The sequence below is a fragment of the Columba livia genome, chromosome 12, assembly GCF_036013475.1.
Source record: "Columba livia isolate bColLiv1 breed racing homer chromosome 12, bColLiv1.pat.W.v2, whole genome shotgun sequence".
NCBI lineage: Eukaryota > Metazoa > Chordata > Aves > Columbiformes > Columbidae > Columba > Columba livia.
The window spans coordinates 3,936,513-3,952,399 of NC_088613.1; the positions used below are offsets into that span (position 1 = coordinate 3,936,513).

The following is a 15,887-nucleotide window of genomic DNA, read 5'->3' on the forward strand; positions in this document are numbered from 1 at the left end:
AAGCTATGCAGCGGAACTGCTGAAAATGTGCCTGATGATAGAATACAATTAATTGTAAAAGGCCCTTAAATATATGTTAGTATTAAATATTACAGGATTTTTTTCTCCAGTCTTATGCTAATTTTGCTGAAGTGACAAATCCTTTCACATTATTGTCAGGATGCAGCTTTCCATGCAAAATCAATTCTGTTGATAACACTAGCACTTAGCAGATCTCAGAAGGCTGTTTCTTTGTGTTTGTGAAGTCAATCCCTTGTTACTTGTCTATAGAAATTCATATACAATGTGTTGAAATGCTTTCAGATAAATAGCTCAGTGTACATCATCGCATCTCTTATTATGAAAATCACTGTGATCATTTAGACGTAATAGATGTGGGACTTTTTAGCTAGCAACAGAGTTTCTGCAGAATATATGAAAGAAAAATATTGATAGATAAACTTGGTTCAGCATAATGAGAAGAATAGTGTAAAACATTTATAATAAAGCAAGGCTGTTCAATTAAAAAGCTAATAGTAAAGGACATATCTGTGGAGAAACAAAACAAACTGAAAAAAATTTCAACAGTAAATGCTGACAAGTAAATTAAGTAATAAATGGGTTGAAAGGATTGCTGCTACTTATCTTGATCTAAAGAATCAAGTACATAATTGTAACTGACCACAGTTTAACCCATTTGACGTTCACTGTTCAGTGAACATTTTTAAGATACATAATTCCAGTTGTGAAAGGAAAATGAGACAAATGTGATGCTGCTTGCCTTAGTGATATCTGAAGCATAAAATGTCTGTCTTCAACCTATAACCTCTTAAAAATAGAGCTAATGTAAGTGAACATGGTGCCATTCATTAGCATGTCAATGGTGGTTCTTTAACACGGTGCCATTAAATTACTGTGGTGATAATTGAGACATTAAAAAAAGACAGATGCTATGTCTGTTTCTAGGCTCTTATAACCCTTTAGCAATTAAATTTAAATGAGCTAACATAACATAGCTATAGAAAAAATTAACAATTGGGAATATTTTTCTGTAAGATTGCCTTTCTCTAACTGAATTAATATTTTTAAAGGGCCACATTTTCAATGAAGACTCTGCTTGGGTGATGTGATTTCGATATTGTTAATTGGGCCAAAGACTGCTGATCAGGATTCTCATAACAGGGATGAATGGGACATGGGTGGGGGAGGTTGTTAGATGCTGTAGATTTAGCGTGTTCTTTACCTGAAAAGCATGGGAAGGGGGAGAATATGCCAAGGCTAAATTGTCAGTTAAACAGAAGGGTCAGCTAAAGCAGGCAGGAACAGAGTGAGAGGTAGAGATGGAGGCACGAGAGAAAGAACAGAGGTTTTAATTTCTGTCACCATAAGGTAAAGATGATGGAGGCCAGGTGGTATGGACCCTACCCCTGTCAGTCCCGCTCTCTGGCAGTGACGACAATCTGGCCATCCTGGTGATGTGCCAATGGCAGAGCTGGCTGAAGGTGTCCTTGCTCCATCATATTCTGCATGAGTGGGAGGGGAGCAAAACTGATGAACATATATTTCATAGCAAAAATAAATCAAGCAGATGTGAATCCTGTTGACCCTCTGGAACCTGAATGTTTTGAGTAATTTCATAAATCTTTACTTTCATGTATTTAGAGGATTAGTTTTCTTTTCCACTTCTGGTGTTCCACACTGTGACATAATCATCAAAATTTTCCATATTTAGTAGCACCAAGTACAGAGGCTACTAAGTACCAACTGAAATACCCTTTTTTCTCAGCCAGATCAGTGTCTCCCCTTTGCCTTGTAATGAACCAGTCTGATGCATTGACACAGAGCCACTGAATGCTGTAGTGAAAATATGGCATAGTTAGAAGCACTGGCTGTGAGTTAAAACCACCTGCTGTCGATGCTGCTGGCCCCAGGCACTCCTGTTGGCTTCCAAATTCTTTCTCAAATGGTGCTGGGAATCTAAATGCTGGGTGTGGTGTTCAGGGAACTGAAACCCATGTAACACAGTGTGCAGTGCAACACATCATTGTGTTCTTAAGACAGCTTCTCATGTAAATCTCATGCAACTGTCAAACCTTGTGGCATATACTTCAGTTTATAGGCAAACTTGCCTGTGTCTGGATGGAAAAGAAAAATTATAGAGAATGTCCTATTTCTTTCTCAGTCATGTTCAATTGTGGAGGACCAGCTGTTTTTGCTGAAGTCTAAACCAAATTGGGATAAAACTCTTTTGCCTCCCTGTGACTTTGTGGGATCTTGGTGTTGGTAAATTCCAGGAATTTTCCAGGGAAATGGGCAGGGCAGGACTGGAGGACAAGGCAGCAGGAACACTTCCCCAGTCCCTTTTCCTCCCAGGGGTCATACTAAACCAAGTCATCTTATTCTGTTGGATTCATTTGAGTGAAGCCTATTTACACCAATCTGAATAGTTGGCCTTACCTATGTAACAGTGATATCATATAGCTTTTAAAAACTTCATGCTGCTGTACTTCAAATCAGAGTGATCGTTAGTATCTCAAAAAGCATCATAGCATGGATTGAATTACTGTAATAGCTACAATATGGCAACACCTGGTCCAACGGGTGCCTGAAGTCACAGCAGGCCATCTATTAGTGGTCAATTTGGGTGCTTTGTAAGTGCATCGGGCAAGAAAGCAAGGACACTGGGAATAAAGTTGGAGAGAGGGAATCCAGCAACCTGCACTCAGAATGCCAGGTAAAGCAGCAAAGGAGGAATGTGTATTGTAAATAAAGCTTTTCATTCTGTGTTTCAGTCTGCTGGGAAGATTGGAGGCACTGTGAAATTTTTAAATAAAAGCTAGATATAAACTTGAAGACATTCACCAGCTGTTCATTTCTCTTCTGCAGCATGTGGAGGAACAAAGGCACATTAAAGACCAACAAAAGGGTTGAAACAGCATAGAGCAGCATCTGTGTGGCATGATTCCCACTACCACAGGGGCCTCTGTCTTTACAGATGAATTTCACAACGGCAGTAAAAGACAACTGGGTAATGTTATTGCCCAGTGTTAAAGATCTGCCTGATATATAAGTCCTTGTGTATGTCTATAGTGAGCCACGCACTGCTGTGATCATACATGACTATCCATGGTTGGTTTGCTCTGTGCTGCAATAAGACTGTGCTGCAGGTCTGTGAGAAATGAGCCTTCAGTCGGGCAACATTGGCTCTAAATTGTCTAATGCGTAAAATCTGCTGCTTGTAGTGTTAAAACTTTGTTGTCTTTGCCGCATTCTTGTGGATTAGCAGCATGGCCCCTGGCATGCAATATCTTGCCAGTCAAACACTCTGTGCTGGCAAGATCCCAGATGGAATACAAAGCACCAAAAATCTCAAGGTCCTGAATGGCTGTTAGCATTGATATAAGCAGATCTGGCAGACACCATCCATTTTGTTTGTTTCTAGTGCTAGGGGGGTATGTGTTTGTTCATTTGGTTGGTTGTTTTTTAAAGCAGAAGGCAGCAGAGACAGGATTGTATGTATGCCTCACCTGAGTGAATCCAGCATGCTGGTTCAGGTGGTATCTTCAAGATGATGTCTTCCTCAAACATGCATCCCACTTAGGAAATTTTCCAGTGCATAAGCACAGCTTGGGTGAGACTGATTCACTCAGCACGGACACTGTAGCAGAAGGGCAAACTAGGACAGTGGTAAAAGACAGAAGCAGACATGCTGCCAGGCCCTCAAGGGTAGGAAGAAAAGAGGCTTTCTGTAGAGATCCTGTGATACCACACAAAGCTGTTGTCTCCAGAGGTGGCACTGAAAGCTGCTTGATCTAAGAGCAGGCCCAGAGAAGGTTTGCCCAGTGAGGACATGAGAAGAAGGACTGGTTTTATCCTTTTCTCTCTGAGCTCTCAGGTCAGAGCTTTTGTTATATTGGAAATTGTAGTTTGTGAAATATTTACTAACGAAATATTAGAGCAGAAATTCAGAGCTTTCTTCAGCCAAGCTTCTGCACCACCTGGCATTAGCCAGCAATTCAGGTCCTATATGTCATTTAGTGGGTAGGCTTCCCTTTTCTAGTAAGTTCAGCTCTGGAGAACACTAATTTGGTTTCACAGAAAGCAGAACAAAAGTGATATCCATGTCCAAGCTGGGCTTGGAGGGATGAGGCTGCTATCTGCTGTCCTTTCAGCATTCCTGCTGGTTTCAGTTTCTCAAGCGATGATGCTGCAGCATGTTGGCCTGAAAGTTATTTGCTTTTTGGTGCTTTTTGCTCTGTAGTGGTTTAAGTTAATCAGTCGCAGTCAGTAAGTTTTAAGAACCTGTTTTTCTGTCCTGCAATGACATAGGGAGTGGACATCATTAATTCAGAAAACCATGTCTTATTAATGATCTCAAATGCCCATAATATTATAGGCACAGAAAAGCCACCTTGAACATGCTGGTTTTATATATGTTTTCTTCATATAAAATAATGCCATCTTTTATCATTAGAAAAGGCTAAATTGTAATGCTCTCTACCCACTAATGTCTGTGATCTGTATGTAAAAAGTCCCCCATACTTGTTCTTGAAAGGAGTTTCAGTCCTGGTTCTCCATGTGTGAACACTCATGCTCAATGTTGTACATTGTCCAGGGTAGCACAGTGAAACAGGAACGTAATTGTTCTTAATGCATGAGCCCAGTTCATTTTGCCCACCTATAATTCGGATGAAAAACAATGGAAGTACTATTTAGTGTATTAAATAATGGAAAGAAAGCTCTTATATATGAACTTCCTAATTACTTTGTTGAGGAGTGCGCGGCCCCATCACCAGCACAGTATGGACTGCATGATCTGCTCAGGTATTTCTGCCAAATGTGCAACAAGCCTGAATGGGTGGAACCAAGAGCAAGCGAATTTCCTCAGTGTGCAAGTGTTGTATAATGATGATTATCTTGACGGTTGGTTGAGGCATTAAGAGCGTAAAAGGTGAAAGCTGAACATGTACCTTATAATCAAAGGAGAATAGAAATGGGCTTTTTTTGGTTACATTTTTATTGGCATCCATGCTATTGCAATCTAACCTTCTGAGCTTTACATTTGCATTTCATAAAAGCTTTCAGACCACATCCTCTAGCCTGAAATGTATCAATAAGATCTGTCCTGATGACATCCCTTTGTCTGGAACACAGGAAGGGCTGAGCGGCAGCTGTCTCTGCAGATAGAGCTCATCCTTCCACTGTGCAAGTGCCAAGCACCGATTATGGAGGTTCTCAATTTGCCAGCCCCCCTTCTTGCATTAAGTGTCTGTGAACACAGGATGTGTTCATGGGTAGAGACCTGTCATTGATTTCAGTATTTTCCCTTCTTTGCCGCAGAGATCCTAATGGTCACATATGTTTACCGAATGAATAAAACCCTATTGTTATGATATTGCATTGGAAACTGTTTCCTTTTGTGAGGAAGGAAATGGGAACTAGATGTGAAAAAAATGGCAGGACAGCTTAGTGTTTATCTATCCCATATTAACAGGAGTTGATAAGGATTTTCATTTTTGTTCTAACGTTTCAAATTCTACCCTTGTGCCAGTCTTGTGTTTTGAATGCTAATCTTGCTACTAGAAGATTATGTTGACTGTTACCTTGGTGTGGGTATAGCAGGAGTATGCCTATGATATTTTTAATGAATATGAAAAATGTAAGTGCATCAAAACTTTAGCCTTCATGATTTTTGTTACCTGCCCTCTGTGGAACATGCAGAGTTTTTTTTTTCTTTTGGTGTCTTGTATGAGAATTTTCTGACTTCCGGAATCTAATAAAAATATTTAGGTACTACTTGATTAAGGTTTTTCTTCATGATAAAGAGTAAACAAAAAGGAAATGGTATGGGGAACTTCAAATGTAAGTAAAACCTGTTGATTCAGTTTTGATCAAGAGTTTTCAGGAAATGTTTCCATGCAGGCTAGGGTTGTTCTGCGTGTCTCCACAAAACCCATGGAAGATAGTTTTGTTTTGAATGTGCTTGGAGCTCAGATCAAGTGCTTTTCAGGCCTGAAAGTACTTTTCTTATTCCATTTCTAAGAAAGTACAGAATTTAAAGGTAGGTTAAAGCTGTCCATCTACTGGAGACATATGTAGTTTATCTTACTCAGCAACGTCAGCCTCTGTACTCAAAGCAGTCACCTTGCCATGGAAAATTATAAATATTTAGTGGACTGTGAACAAATGACACACAAGTCTCTCCAGTTTGACAAATGCAAAGGAGAACAGTTTCATGGGACAGGTCTCCTGGGCTGGTACAGACCAATCACGTCTTTACTCAAGTTTTATTTCTATGGAAAGCTGTCACGGTACCGTGATAACCAAGTAATGTTTTGTGAGAACACTGCTGCTTTGGCTGCTATTTGTCAAAGATTTTTTACAGGAAAAAATTACAAACATTGGTAAGATGTCAAGCACATGTATAGTCATCCTGTCAGCTTCCACGTGTGGAAATCATAAGGAAGCAAAACTGTTAGATGTGTCTTACTCCATTTGACCTGGCTCTGCATGGTCTGAGGAAAAAAAGAATCCTCTACATATAAGGCTATGGCTTGTTTTGATTAAGAAAATACATTTTTTTCCCTTCTTGGTATTTATATATCGTAAATAAAATACAGATTTGAGATTATGTTTAAAGCTGATAATTTAAACCTGTGTTTTGTACTGCCCTGAACTTCATATTAGCATTCACTTATGCTCGACTGAACATGTGCACGCTGTCATTATTCCAGTCTAACAGCAGTTCCAGTTTCTTAATGAAGCATTAATGTAGGAGGCAGTAAAAGATGCCTCTGATACTTGCTTAATTAGCTTTTTCTGTACCACCACTTCCCTGCTATTTATGGCAGCTGTAAGTTTGAAAATAGATTTATTGACATTTTTGTTACAATATTGCTGATAACTTGAGAAGAGCATCCCAATTTGCTACCTAGATGCACCTGTACTCCACAGTGTGGGAGTGATTGTCACTGCACAGGCAGTGACTGTGATAACTTCATTTCATTCCCCAGGAGTGCCAATGTTGTTGATTTGGAAACCGAGATTGTTGCAATGAATGCCTAATTGGGAAAGAAGTTGGATATCTAAGCTTGTCCCCTTCTACTTCAGTAATTCAGGTAAAAATGAACCCAGATCCAAACCACTTTGCTTTTTGGGGGAGGAGGGGACAGAATCTAGAAGCTGACTGACACAGTTTTGCAGTGACTACAGATTTATTTATTTTCTAGTGGAGACGAGAAGTCAGATGCAGCCAGAGGCTGAAAGGAGCATGAGTAGCAGATTAATCCGTTGTGCTGAGAAACATTGCTGCTGGCTTTACCAGGGTCAAGAGAGCGGCATCAAGGATGTTCTGCTCCCCCCCCCCCCCAATTGTTTGAATGACAGGAGTCATGAGTTTTAGAGTGCAACTGCTTGAGTGACAGCTGGAGATAGTGGATTTGAACTCGGCTGAGGGGAAAAGTCTGTTTTCCTGATAAAGCAAACATGACACGGCTTTGGTTATAGCAAGAGAAGTTTGACAACACTGGAATACAATGAGTTTTATGTTTTGGAATCAGATTAAACATGCGTTTATATAAAAGCCAGAGCAATATAGAGAAAAGGAACATTTGAATTTTTGGAGTTTGGTGATTGGCGAGTGTTTATATCGGGATAGCCCATGGGTGGTTGCTTATTCAAATGAATCGGAAAATGCTAGTAGGAAAAGTGCACACGTGCACGCACACGAACCAACAAAACCAACAAAACCAATTCTGTCACAAAATCACGGTATTTTAAATCCTCCTGGAAAAATACTGAGTAGCTTTTTCTCCTGTTCTGGCTTGAGTTTAAATATACACATCAAATCTCAAATGGAAAAGGGGCAGACTGGAAGGAAATCTAAGGAGGGGGATATATAAAAATAGCCATTTCAATGTCCTCTAGTTTTTGTAGGTATTGTATTAGAAAAGCTTCTGTGTTGGTAAAACTGAAGGAGTCCATTGTGAGCCTGCTGGGATACATGGTCTCTACAGGTTGTTTCCTGGACAATGTTTTTTTTCAAGTAGAAGTGCAGGAGGAGGAGAATGGTAAGTAGATTATATTTTCTGGCTGTAACTTTCCCTGTCGTTTATTAAAAACTGTTGTGTTCTGTGCAAAGAGAGAGGCACTGAATTGTATTCCAACTGGGAAAAACACTGGCATAAATATGTGTTGTAATTAATAGCTGTTCGCTTAGTATCTGCTGGGCAGAGCAAACACCGTGGTCTCAAAACCTCAATTTTTGGCTCTGAATGGGCAGCTGGTTTTGTGTCAACCTTGGCACAATTATACGTAGTTGGGGGCTTCTTAATCAGTGTTAGTAGCTTACAATATCCTGAGAGACAAATGCTACCTGATGATTGCTGGAATATTGTGCTGCCTTTCAATGACAGGCAAGAAACCCCCTCATTGGAAGTATGAATTTCTGTTCCATCTGCTTTGGGTAAGGTTGAAATTGGAAAGTAACTTTAATGTTTGATGTTCTGTGAAGTTTTTGGCTTATGGTCCCTGTAGCATTGCTAAGATATAAAGAAAGGTTCTTCTGTGGGGTGCTCAATCTAAAATAACAATGTAGGTACAGATTTTTAATAAGTATTAGGGGATTTATGTATATCCATGTGTGTGTACTTACCTTGAAGGTTTAGTATTAAATATTTTATATTTATGTTTTCTGCTGTTGTCTCTAGTGTATTCAAGTGTATACTAGAGGCATAGTAATTATGGGGAACAGAACAAAATCATATGCCAACAAGGAATAAAACTTTAGTAGGCTTTCATAGTTTGTCTGCACCAACATAAAGATAATTCTTAAATTATCTACAGAACAAAGCCAAGGACATTACCAATATTTTATAATACAGGACCACTAATGGCTACAGTGACAATTAAAGAATATTCTTTTTTACAGAATTTCAGCACAGCTGAATGTACAGGGCATTGTTCAGTTAAAGCTTTCTTAAAGTACCTTCTTAAAATTTAGTAAGTCTGCATTTTTTAATCCAGCTCTAACATTTTTAGTGAGATATTTCATCACAATAACACCGTGTCACTCGTGCTGAAAGACAGTTATTTGATACTGTGTACTAATTGGGGGTATATTCAAATAACTGCAAGTTACTGGTTGCAAATTAAAATATAATTTGATAAATACCTGTTGTGACTGTCTTTATGCATGATCTAATACTGTCAAAGAATCAGGATCTTTTCCTTCTCTCTCTACTAATTAAAAGCAAATGACGATACTGTCTAAACATGTTGCAGCTCTATGCTACTGTATATGTAAGTGTTAACATAATTCTTATGATTGCATCTTTTAAGTATAAAATGTGTGGAACGCGGGTATTTATTAACCTTGCTGGTGAAAGGAAACTATTTTAAAGATTCTTTAAATGTAAGGAATAATAATGCCCACCCCGAGTGGGTGATGGCAGTGTTCTCATCCGCATGTTTCTATATTTGTAAATCTCATACTGAAACAAGGTGAAGTCTTCAGGAATCCTAAACTACCAGATAATCCACCACTTCACTCTCAACAGGAAATCAGGCTGGAGGCAACGTGATCCTTTACCAAAGCCTATTGAAGCCCATAGGAGATTTTCTACTTGTTTAGTGGGTTTTGGATTAGACCCAAGTAGCCTTTGAATCAATATATACTGCATGTTTTCTGGAAAATCAAACCAGTATCCAGACAGTCTCTTTACTTATGTTGTTTTACATTTTCAAATGCATTAAAAGCCTACATCTCATTGACAGGGGTATAGTCACCTAAATGCTTTGTGATTCTGGGTCCTATACACCAAGGACTTTATCTTGCCTTTATCTCTTTTGTATAAGAGTACACCAGAACAGATAAAACAATGATTACCAACATGTGTTGGAAATACACATTCCTTTTTGCTGTAATGCAAAAATACTTGTCTTCAAGGCCTGAATACTCACATCATGTAATTTAATGCTACTACAGTTTGACAGTAATAGGCTGCTCTTACAAAGAGCATGGCAAGCACAACTTGGAAAAACAATCCCAATATTTTAAGAATTATGACATATAAATGAATGAATATCCTGTGTGAAATTTAAGTTCCACTCTTTTCCCTTGACTTCAAGAAAGCCATTATTCCACCTGCCTTTTTCTTGCAGTTTCCCATCAAGTTTATGAAAGGCAGGAAATTAGCAAACTGAATAAAGTACTCTTCCCATTACCCGCATTTTGTAAAGAGAACTGAAATGAAGAAAACACTAAGAGACTTGAAGAGCAAACCATATTTCTCATTTTATCATGCAGGTTTGTCAGGCTTTGATGGTAGAGGAGAAAATAGCTGTTCTTTTGTTGTTGTTTATTTTATTCTTTCCCTTGAGGAAAATCTGGAAATCTGGGAAGCTGCTGAGGGAGGAAAAATGATGTTTTGTGAAACATAAAATACTTTGAATGAGTACTAAAAGTGAAAATTGTATTACTGCTACACTTAAAATCTTCCAGATGTACTCTAAAATTAATTAGGATTTCAAATTATGTGATTTTATTTCAAATTTATACCAGTATACAAATGCAATGCCTTTATTCTATGTACATCTATATCCCCTGGAAGTACTTTTAAACGAGTTTGTAGGAATGCCACTTTAATTTTCCTGTTTTTACCTCTATAAAACATACTTTCCTTCTGCATCTGTATTTATGTTTTTAGTATGGGGCAGGGCTCAGAAGTGGTATGTAAATACCTTTCTGCTAAAAAGTCAATAATATTAATGTTTTGTATTTCCACTGTTTTATTTTTTTTTCTTATTTTACAAACGTCTACAGGCAAAGAGTAAATGTAAATACCTTAATATGCAGAACAGCTCTACCTCAAATATTGCATGTATTTGTCATATATTTGTTATATAAAGCTGTTCAGCAGTACTTTCTGTTTCATAAATTATGCATAATACATTTTTCACTCTTAAAAAAGTAATTAAATCTTACTTTCAAAGAGAAAAATAACTAGTATAAATACATTTATAATTCAGTTTCCTACCTTTTTCTCCTAATCTGATAGAAATGGAGCTGTTGCATTTATTTTTTTTTCCCAGACTTCCATACTTTTCATAAACTTTGTGTCTCGCTAGATAAATACCTTATTGCATCTATCTAAGGGATACCACACCTACATGTATTAATAATAAACAACAGTACTGCAATTTTTTAAATCAAATTACTCTCTGATTTATTTGAATGACCTGCTTTTGGTTTGTGGTGACATCTTTCTGTGATGCTGAAAGCTCTGCTATAGACTTCAGGACCAACTTCTTCATCTTTTCGCCCTTACTTTTCTTAATAGCTCACTCTTGGCAAAGTAGCTAGTGTAGAATTTACTGTTTCACTGCAACATATTCTTTCTTTTCTCTCTACTTTGTCTTGACTAGTGTGAAATATCTGTTCGCTTGATTCCCTCCCTCTCTCCTACCTTTGTTGTCTTATTGTTCTTCTATTGTTGATGCCTTTTATTTTTCCATCAAAGTATCAAGTCTTCAAATTTATGAATAATCCTCTAGAATGTGATCTTTTCAGCCTTCTCCAACCACAAGTAACATAAACAAGAATAGTCCAAATTTTATGAATGGGCTTACCCAATGCTTTTATTTACCAGGGGACTCGAACTGGTGACAGAACCAGTAGCTCCCACAATCCTCATCTCAAACCTTCAGAGTGAAAATTAGCATTTCTTTGCTGGCTTTTTAATAACCTCACACGTCTGAACACAAATCTTCTGCGCCTCTATGTGTTCCCCTATCTTTGTGTCAAGCAACTTACTGCCACTAGAATAAATTATTGACTGAGCTAGACACCAGCAAATAATACCCTTTTGTGGCAGCATTTTACTGCAAGAGATTTCTAGGCCTGAATGTGCTTCTGTCTTGTATAATGGTGAATTAAATTTGACACAGTTAATTTTGTGTTGAAGCTGACCTAATCCACAACAAGGTTAGTGAAAGGAAAAGTGATCAAAAGGCAGGCAGTGAAAATAATGGGTCCGAACCATGAGAGAAGGCCCCAGGTTTTATTGATTTAATCTCTTAAACCAGCTGGATTCTGGCATGTCAAGGGTAGGCTCTTGCTTTACATTAGCCTCCTAAATGTTACCTGTCAAGTCAAAGCCATCCAGTCTGTCTTTTGTGGAGGGGGATGGAGATAAAGTGTGGACACTGGTTTGCAGGAGCTGTCTGTAATCCAGGTGGATTAGAATAAATGAGATGAACCTCACCTTGTGACGTGGTGGTGACTCATGTCCTAGAGCTCAGAGGGATAAACTCAGATTTTGGCAATGTTTGCAGAGTTACCACCTTGGAGTGGAAATGGTAGGAATGGTGCTGTTTTTCTTTTCACCTGTCAAAGTTCACAGTCCAGTATGTTATGTAGACAACTTCCAGCCCTAGTTTAATTAAATATGTTGGTAATACACTATTGACAAACATGGCCTTATTTCCAGGGTAGCAACTTTCTGCCATGGATTAGGGTAGACACCTGGGATAGTATCACTCAGACTTTGCCTAATCTTTGTGTATAGTTTTGTGCAAAAGTCCTTCTACTTTGTGATAACTCCATTGAAAATACTGAAACTAATACCAAATTAAAGCACTGCTCAGTGGGAAACTATGCGAGAGAACTGGGACACTATGAGAATCCATCCATATTAAAAAAATCTTATTGAAAAAAAAAATAATTCAACTGAGATCAGTGATATGTATTTTCCCTTCCTCGCTAACCCATGTACAATAAAAACATCAGCATTCTTCAGTCAGCTGGAGATTAGTGCTTATTGCAACTGTGTTTCACCCCTGTTGCTTGTGTAGTGGATGTGTGGTGAATGAAGCTTAACTCCACAACAGCAGTGTGAGAAATGGTTAAGAGGGATTTTCTTTAAGGCAAAATAAACAGTGCTTAAATGTGTACGGGCCTGGATTCATTTTTGGCCCTAAGTTTGTTTTGGAAGAAGAAGGCAGAAGGAGAGGAGTGTGTGTGAAAGGTCCTATCTGATAACCTTGCTGATTTTAACCAAATATTGGGAAGTCAATGTTTTTTACCACTAGTGTGGTGCAATGAGATACGGGGAAAGGTGGATAGCACAGGCTTTACATCAGCTGGGAGTTGCATGCAGCAAGGATATTGTCTTGTACAGCAGAAAAGCAGACTATGTTTCATAATCTGACCTTTTGGGCATTACTCAAAGCCCGCAACAATCATTGGAAATATTCCCATAGCCTTCTATGAGCTGCAGGCTGGGTCAGGTCTCAGCTAGCAAGGAGGTGTTCAGAGCAGTGGACTAGTCTTTCTCTCTGTAGCTCTCAGTCCCATATCTGTGTTTGTATGTACAGTAAAGAAGAGAAAGATGGGGAGAGTCACAGGAGGCTGCTTGAGAAGCCAGTGCCTGACTAATTTTGTTCAAGTACTAGTTTTTAAGGGCTTGCCCTACAGAAGCTGAGGAAAGGGACTGGGAGTAGGGAGAGAAGACTGATTTGGTTGACAAGCATTTCCAGTGTATCCATCTTTATAATTCAGCCTGATGTCTCAATCTGGACACATTTTATTGTTGGTGTTTGGGAGTAAGCTGTCACACAAAGTGCCTACTAGAAATTTCCTAATTAACATGCTAATCAAGACGTCTCAAGGTGTTGTTTAGACTCATTAGTAATACAAAGAAGTAGCTAACAGACATGTGTGGCAAGGCTTGAGGAAATGAACGTATCCAGAGAATACTGCCTACTTGTACCAAAACCGTCAAGGACATGGAAACAACAAATTAATTGAAGTGAGTTACAGTGAGTCACAAGGCCACATAAAGTGTTCAGTCTTAATGGGTTAGTATTGGATTGTGCTTTGAGGAGAGAGAGCAGCAAGGTGCTACTCTAAGGAGGGTGTCTCAGATAGAAGTTTTCGAAAGCAAAGTAGCCTTGAATAGCAGGACTCTGCACAATACTGATTTGCACTGCCTTCAGAGAGAGTGAGCTTGCGGGGTGCTTCAGTTGTGCAATCTTCTGATGGCATGCAAAGCCATATCATTCAAAGTCAATGTCCTCATCAGTCTCCCTGTAGCAGAATGCCACCAGCTATCGGGTCCCTCCAGGCGGGGCTGTGCATTAGGGCCTTTCACACTGGCTGTAGGTTTTGCATTTACACATAGCACTGACAAGTTAGTGTGGAGGAAAGATAATTTCCTCAGGAACAGGCCACGAGACTGGCAGCTGAACTACAATTTTGCAAAATTCAGGATCCTCAGCTGTGTCACAAGATATTACCTGAACACCAGGGCTCTGAAGTGAGCCAGTGCAACCTGGCTGGCTGTGGGGACACAGATGAGAACAAGCAGATAACCAGAAGCACTGGCACTTCCCTCTGTGGAGGTACAAAATGTTTGTAATGTTTTCCACATGTTAGGTTAAGAGGCACCTTAGAAACATGAGTGATAAATGACAGTGGCACAAATTATTTCCTTTATAGGGACAAACCTTTGTAGGCAATAATTATGGCACCTGTATCTATTAGCAGCAGATTAGTGGGAAGCCTGAAAATAAGACAGGATGGTATAATAAGGTTAACGATCTCACCATGCACCTAAATACTTTCATCTGGGTGGAATTTATATTGCTAATTGACTTGGTAAGAAAACCTTCAGTTGATACCACTGCAGGCTCAGGGGAGTATAGCTTTCTGTTTTGTTACCTGGAAAAGAATCAAGGATTAATCTGGAATTTAGCCTGTATTTACATTATGAAGACAGAAGTCTGAAGGCCATAGGGAGACTCTTAGGGAAGGCAGTCATCTGCCATTTAAGATTTAAGGCTAAACTTACTATTTATTGTGTATATTACGATCAGCTAATCTGACAGCACTAAAATATTGAAGTCTTACTTGTGGTAATAAACTAGGTTGCAAGGGTTTGTTATAAATGTCAATCTGTGATTCAAAAATGGTTTGGAATGAAAACTTTATGAAAAAAGTGTCTTAAAATCAAGATTTTTGCCCTGTACTATTTAAATTAGAAAAATCTGACTTGACCATCAACTATCATGAATGGGTAGTTTCCTGAGGTCTTGAAGGATGTTAAATTACGCATAAGATGTGTGGACATTAACAGATGCACATGTGTTCTCATTGTCATGGTCCATTCTAGTTTAAATAGAATATCCTAATCTATTACATAAAAACCTGTGTATAATAGCTGGTTTGCATGATTTTTTTGCCACACAGAGTCTCTTTCTCATACCAACAGGAGATGACAGGCTGCAGCAATCAGTGCGCACAAGGGGATTGTGCACAGCCTTGAGAGCACAATTGCTTTGTTGTTGGCCTGTACTTAACTGTTCTTCAGTGTAGCAGCAGGGTTTTCTATTTTGCTGGTTTGCCTAAGAAACATTAAAAGGAAGTTAGAGACTCAATGCCTATGTAACTGTGCAGTTGTTAAAGGTTTTTGGCAAATTATAACTGTTTGTTTGGAAATAAATGGTACTGGCATGAAGTCATCTTACTAGCCTGTACTTGAGTAACATTGAATCACCACAGTTATGGACATTTTGCCTTATCAGATCATTTTTGAGGGAAATAAACAATAGCAGATGTAAATTGCATGTGTGTAGATGGGGGGAGGAGGAGATGGGCAGCTATGGAAGAAATTGTATTTGTATCCTGTGGCCTGTCTTTGCTTCGTAAAGAGGGACATTATGATAATCAGCATACATTTACCTTACTAAATCAAATTATATATGTGAAGTGAGATAACACTGAAAACTAAAAGCTGCAAAAGTGAGGCCACACCTTTGGATGAAAGGACTTCATAAATCCGTGGCTACAATCCAAACTCGGGGAAGTAGGATATGGATGGATTTATAATTTCTTCTGCTTGCCGTGCTGT

At 38.7% G+C, this 15,887-nt stretch overlaps 1 long non-coding RNA gene across 3 annotated transcripts in view; it reads left to right on the forward strand.

Annotated features, from left to right (window-relative positions):
* Positions 1-15,887, forward strand: part of LOC135580691 (uncharacterized) — a 306,238-nt gene that overhangs the window by 260,709 nt on the left and 29,642 nt on the right. For 2 of the 3 annotated variants that reach the window (XR_010475614.1, XR_010475613.1), the window contains exons 5-6: positions 6,993-7,097; positions 7,906-8,048. This is a non-coding gene — a long non-coding RNA (uncharacterized LOC135580691). The remainder of the gene's footprint in view (positions 1-6,992; positions 7,098-7,905; positions 8,049-15,887) is intronic. The other variant, XR_010475615.1, reaches the window with a different exon arrangement.